The sequence below is a fragment of the Bos grunniens genome, chromosome 4 (genome assembly GCF_055505025.1).
Source record: "Bos grunniens cultivar Pamir isolate PY7600 chromosome 4, Bosgru_T2T1.0, whole genome shotgun sequence".
In the NCBI taxonomy this organism is placed as follows: domain Eukaryota; kingdom Metazoa; phylum Chordata; class Mammalia; order Artiodactyla; family Bovidae; genus Bos; species Bos grunniens.
In genome coordinates this window covers 67,422,501-67,428,562 of record NC_141168.1, presented here as the reverse complement: position 1 = coordinate 67,428,562, position 6,062 = coordinate 67,422,501, and the positions used below count along the sequence as shown (strand labels likewise).

At 37.6% G+C, this 6,062-nt stretch overlaps 1 long non-coding RNA gene across 6 annotated transcripts in view; it reads left to right on the top strand.

Annotated features, from left to right (window-relative positions):
• Positions 1 to 543: 543 nt before the first annotated feature.
• Positions 544 to 6,062, top strand: part of LOC147374287 (uncharacterized) — a 272,383-nt gene continuing 266,864 nt past the window's right edge. For 2 of the 6 annotated variants that reach the window (XR_015163235.1, XR_015163234.1), the window contains exon 1: positions 545 to 768. This is a non-coding gene — a long non-coding RNA (uncharacterized LOC147374287). Of the gene's footprint in view, positions 769 to 6,062 lie in introns of all 6 variants that reach the window. The other 4 variants (XR_015163233.1, XR_015163231.1, XR_015163236.1 and 1 more) reach the window with 4 other exon arrangements.

Here is a 6,062-nt window from a genome sequence, read left to right as displayed (position 1 = left end):
TCTTCCTGTTGGAAGGAAATATTTGGTTCTCATATTTTGGCTCTAGAGAGGTAGCTACTTTAGAATGTACATTGAATCTATTTTCAAATCTCCATTAAATCATTCCACATTTTTCCTTAACTATAATGATGTTTATTCATTTTGACTATTATTAACTCAAAGATGCCTTAGGAAGCTGTAATTCTCTTTCTGCTTTAATGGAACGCCAAATGGGGCCCCCTTTAACATCAGGTTCCTGACTCAAGGTCCTGGTGTCTCCTCCTGCTGTTCCCATGGCCTGTTCTACTTGTCTGGTCTCACACAGTCAGCATCCATACTTGTTGTTTTCTTCTTTTTTTCTGGCACCTATAAGCTGTTTGCTGTCCTGTTGAAGTGAGGTTGAGAGATCTATTTTCTCCCCCTCCCCCAAGCTATGTTCTGCCTTGTAAATTAAAACGCTCCTCCCATTGCTCAGTCCTGGGATTTGGTGCTCAGCAGCCCCTGCTGCTTAAGGTAATTAATGGATCCTTAGGGCCTACACCTGTTTCTGTGCTTACTCCAATTCAAGGCAGGCCTTTCATCACCGAATGAACATAACTGCTGGAAGTAAAAGCAGGAAACACTGTAGGAGAAAGCCGCCTCTGAATGCGGCATACGTTAGCACTAGGAAGCCCTCTTCCACTTGCGCTGACCAGCCTACCACTCACTTTTCAGAGGTGTGTGCTGTTTCTCATTCTAGTCTGGATTCCTACCTGCAGAGGTATTCAAAACTTAAAGAAAAAGATTGAGGTATGTCTCCTATGGGTTACTTGTATGTGTCTGTTCCTTCTCTTGCCATAGTTCTCTAACCCTCTCACAGTAACGAGTTTAGAAGCCAAATTTAAAACACACTAATGCCATCTTTATTTTTGTTTACTTTTAGCAACCAGATAAAAAAACAAACAGAAACAAAAAAATTAAGAAATCATAGCTACTTGTCCCAAAGTAAAATGACAGATTTGGCAGAAAGACAAGTGATTCAGTTACATTAGAATTGTTTTCTTTCATGGTAAAAGGTGCATAATCAATATCTAGCTACTCTGACTGTAGACACTGGATATCTTTAGTTGTATGCATGTTAGTGTACTTCAATAAACTTCAAATTGGGTTTGAAAATAACCCTTCAAAGGGTTATTTTCATTTCATATTTTGTGGGTTGATATTAGTAGCAAATCCACTGTGTTTTTGCTTCAGCCCACTATGAAAATTGGATATTGAATCAGCTGGAAAAATGATTTCCTTACTAAGCATTTCAACTTAAACTTAGGTACCAAGTGGATTAAACATAAGATGTTGTAACACTGTTATCAGCCTGACAGGAAACGCATAGAGACACCAGTCCAGGTTTCTTAAACTTCCAGGAGCCTCAGCTAGCAAATTGCCACTTATTAGCTTGTCTCACCTATAAAAGAGCCATGGAAGAGACTCGCAGAGAACGGAAGTGATTTCCTGATGACAACAGGGGGTGTGCTCTCACTAGACTGAAGGACAGATACGCTCCCAGAGCAGTGGAAAGGAATAACACATTGCCTTACTGAGACTCTATATGAGATTTCAGAAGTGCCTAATACCTGCCTGGAGCAAAAGAATTAATATGCTCTATTCCACAGCTCTGCCATCTTCAACTTTGATAAATACTTAAAAATGTATTTTTAAAAAGTCATTAACTTCTAGAATATATGATTCAGCCATCATACTTAGAATGTGTGAAACTGTAGTGTGATTTGTAACAGGATGTATACCACATTTTTAATCAGGGAATTGTTTTTCTTAAAGCCAAAAGACCTGTAGTGAATCAAGGCGTTTGGCTCAGCCAAATGTTCCAGTCATTAAATGATCGAAGAGGAAATCTATAGAATCTTACTATAAACTTACAAAAAGGAAAACTGTGGGTCTCAGCCATAAACTGAAGTAACACAGATGAACTGGACACATATGTTACACAATAGGTGATTCAGAGCAATATAGCCTATGCTGTTTTATGATATGGAAAGCAATCAAATCTTATTTGCAAAAAATTCAGATCAATTGAATTTTAATGAGAAGCAGGTGCTCGAGTGTAGCATCCACAAAGAATTCTGGGAATGTTTAAAATTAGTCCCATATTTGCCAGGAGACAGTTGGGTACATAAACTTTTTTATTTCTTGATTCATGGGTCTGTTCGGACTGTAGATTGCTCTGCCATTCTGAGTTCAGCAATTTGAATAAATTATGCTGAAAATCACTTGGTGGTTCATTTTGTGTGAAATTATATTTTCGCTGGAAAGGTTAATTTTGAAGGGAGCTTGAATGGCTGGAAATTGTGCAGCTGGGGAGTCTGCATGTTCAGAAGGCAGCAGTTATTAAAAGCGATTGCATTTCCTCCCAGATTTCTCCTGAGACCAGAATCAGTGGAGATGTTAAACCTTGCTTGACACCCCAGTTGGATAATTGTGGGTGTGGGAGCTAATCAGCAGAAGATGTCTCCTCAATTTAAATCTTGTCAGTTAGTCAAGATTAGGGCTTCCTGTACCGAGCACCATTAGGTTGGTTGCATATCAATGTGCTTGGGAAGATGTCCACAAAGCCCAAATTTAGCAGTAAGTAAGAAGTTAGTGGACATCAAAGACTGAGAAATTAAGCCACATCATCCCATAGATACAAATAGGAAGCTAAATTGGCAAAGAGAACAGGGAAAAAAAAAAAGATCCATGGCTTTGTATAAAAGCAGTATTATATCTACTCAAGGAAGGAGAATGTTTCCTACTGTTAGAAGTTTGTGTGGCAGGTATGGGAAAGAATATGAAGCCAAAACCACAAATCAGGGTACTTGTTGGCTCTCCCTTGCAATGAAGCGAGAGTAGGCAGAGGAAATGGATATGAATGCTTTGGTTCAACAGCAAAACCAGAATTTTCCTTTTTAAAAAACTAGGCGGCACAACCTCTTCTAAGCTAAGCAGGGTGATTCCAGTTGTGCAGTGCATCTGAAATCTCAGTTAAAGTACCGTCTATTGAATATTTTTTTTTTCCAAAGGGAGAGTCACCTTTTAAAATATCTGTGTGTCTCCATCAGATGAGCAGTGGTTGTTAAAGGATGCAGGCCCTCATCCAGATGTTTAAAAGTAAATATTTTATCTAGGGAAAAGTATGGAATTCATAATTTGATGGCACAAAAGGCCAATAATATGTGGCAGCATGATCTCATTAGAAAAAGGAATTTTAGCCCAGTGTGATCTGAGTGACTAGTTCCAAAATGTGCAGTGAATTTTATAGTCAGTCTGGCTGGCACTTATCCATGCTCCTGCATTCCCCAATGGTAAATATTTGTAACAGATTTCACATTGTAACACAACGGCTTCTTTCACAGAGCAGGTCATGTAATTTTTCAAAAAAAAAAAAAAAAAAAATCGAGGCCAGGGCAAATAAACAAAAAGTCACACCAAGTTCACCCCTCCAAAGATACTCGGGCCAGAATGTGCACACAAACTTCACTTGCTACTCATCAACATCAGCAATTTATGGCCAGATGGTTATAAATTTACATTCTATAAAATTTTAGAGGATGTTATTTTTTCCACTCAGTTTGTTAATTAACTTTCAGTCTTTTTTATTTCCTCAAACATAACAGTTCACTCTTCTTTTATTAATGATGCAGTATCATATTCTTGCCTGTTTCTTCATCAATCTATTTGAACAAACTTCAAACTTTCATGAAGGATATAAAAAAATTAGGATATAAAAAAAATCACTCACAGCCACCAGTACTGGAAAACTTTTTCTGGGCATTATTTTGCACTCCTGAAGTGAACTACAATGAATAGGGAATCATTAAAAAATTCTGACAAAGTAAATTAACATTAAATCTAGCCCTTTGTGCTGTTCTTAGTTGCTCAGTCATGTCCAACTCTTTGACACCACATGGACTGTAGCCCACCAGGCTCCTCTGTCCATGGGAATTCTCCAGACAAAAATACTAGAGTGGGTTGCCATGCCCTCCTCCAGGGCATCTTCCCAACCCAGGAATAGAAACCAGGACTTTTGCATCATAGTCAGATTCTTTACTGTCTGAGCCACCAGCGAAGCCCAGCCATCAGGGAACTTTTACACCATTATTTTAAAATCCCTGTCCCACTTAACATTGCCTTCTCCGATATATATATATATATATTATATATATATATAATATATATTTTTTCATATTAACAAAACTAACCGGAGAAAGCTAAAAATTTTCTTTAAAAAAATACTCTAAAATCTAAAATCCTAATATTAAAAGTTGTATTTTTTTTTCTGTAGCACTAAAACTGCTTTGTAAAATATCAAGTAAAGACAAGAAATGAAAAAAAAAAAAAAGACAAGAAATGAAGAAATGAAGAAAGGAAGGAACTCTTAGAGCTGACAGTTGTAGAAATTCCATCAGTTTTTGGTGTATGTTTGAAACTGGGCCATTGTGAACTGATTTTTAAATATATCTTTGTTTTATAGAATACTAATACTTGTTTTTTGTTATACAAATGAAACAACAAAATAACTTTTGATATAAAATAGATAAAATATTATGTGGCAAGTATAATATCTTAATATTATTTCCAAATTTCCTTTATTGTAAACTCAAAGTGTATTGTTATTTGGGAGAGCAGACATGTTTAAGCAGACTTCTTTGAGACTATTTTTCATCAGTGTCTAATGGCAAACTCTTTGTAATGTTGACATTTACTGCATTTCATAGAAATTTACTGGAAAACATTTTACAGATGCTGTGTGCACAGAGCAATTGATTAAATATTTGAAATCATACAGAGGAATATATTGCTGGGGTCACAAGATCCTAAAGGGCACCTTTGTGTGTATTTCTCTGAGCTCACACTCTTACAGGTATATCAGAAGGAGAGTGGTTCAAGTAAACATTGCTCTGGGTATGGATTTATGCCAGTATGGATCTACTCTGAATGTTAGGGAAAACTGAATTTGCTTATTTTCAAAAGGTTAGGCAGCCACAGTTGTGGCCATGTGAGTATGAAACTGAGCAGGGGTTGTGCTTTTTAACTTTTTGTTTCACCCAGTTACTTCTTTGTGCTTTTTCCTGCTTATACGTTTTAATGGCTTTCAAACATCTGAAATCAGGCATAAATGTAGAGTGGAAAGAATCCTCTAAAATAAGACTTGTTTCCTCAATATTTTTTTTCCCTTCCATTAAGTGATTAACTATAGAAATCTCTCAGTCTGGGTCACTCAGATCGACTCCCTCTTCTTCCAAGGGCAGATATCAATTTTGTTCTTTGTGAAATTTGGGGCCTGAAATTCTGGGTAATTGCCTCCTCTCACAGGATCTCTTTGACCGTGTAGACACAGACAGCTCTTTCTTTTAGAGTCTGTCACAATTGAAACCCAAATCCAAATAATTGCATTCTTTTTCTTTTCAGAAAGAGGGAAGGAGACAGAAGAGCACCAAAGTGTAGTACAGATTAAGGCAGGTCATTAGGGAGAAGAGATAGGATATAAAAAACCTGACGTGTCTGGTGAGCTCCTGGCCACCTAACTTATTAACGTCGCGCCCATTGTGAGGTGCCGCAGTCCCATGCAGTCAGAAGATGGCTCCAGCGCGTTAATTTTGCTCCTGTGTCTAGCATGAGATTCAGGGGATACGATGCACCTTGGTGCTATTATTCCTTTCTGATTTTCCTGTCGTCTCATTTGACTCAAAACAACAAACTGAAGCCTGTATGAAGTTTTAAAGGGTCTGTTAATAGTGATGGTAAGATTTGAATTTGCCTGCTGCCTCTTCTGAACAGGCCATTCTCATATTTTGCATGCTTTTGCACAGAGGAAAGGTGCCACGATTGTACGTCATTGCTGAAAATACTGCCTATAGAAGGCAGCACTTCCCAGTGACACTGTATCCTCGGCAAATCAGTGTTCGCTGAAACTATACTCTCATCTGAGAAATATTGTTTTCTTGAGGAACTGGGGCTTGTGAAAATATTAGTGTGCAAACAATGGCACAATACTATTAAGATAGGATAGCGTAGTTGGAAATCACTGTAGCTTTCTAAATTCGTGGCCT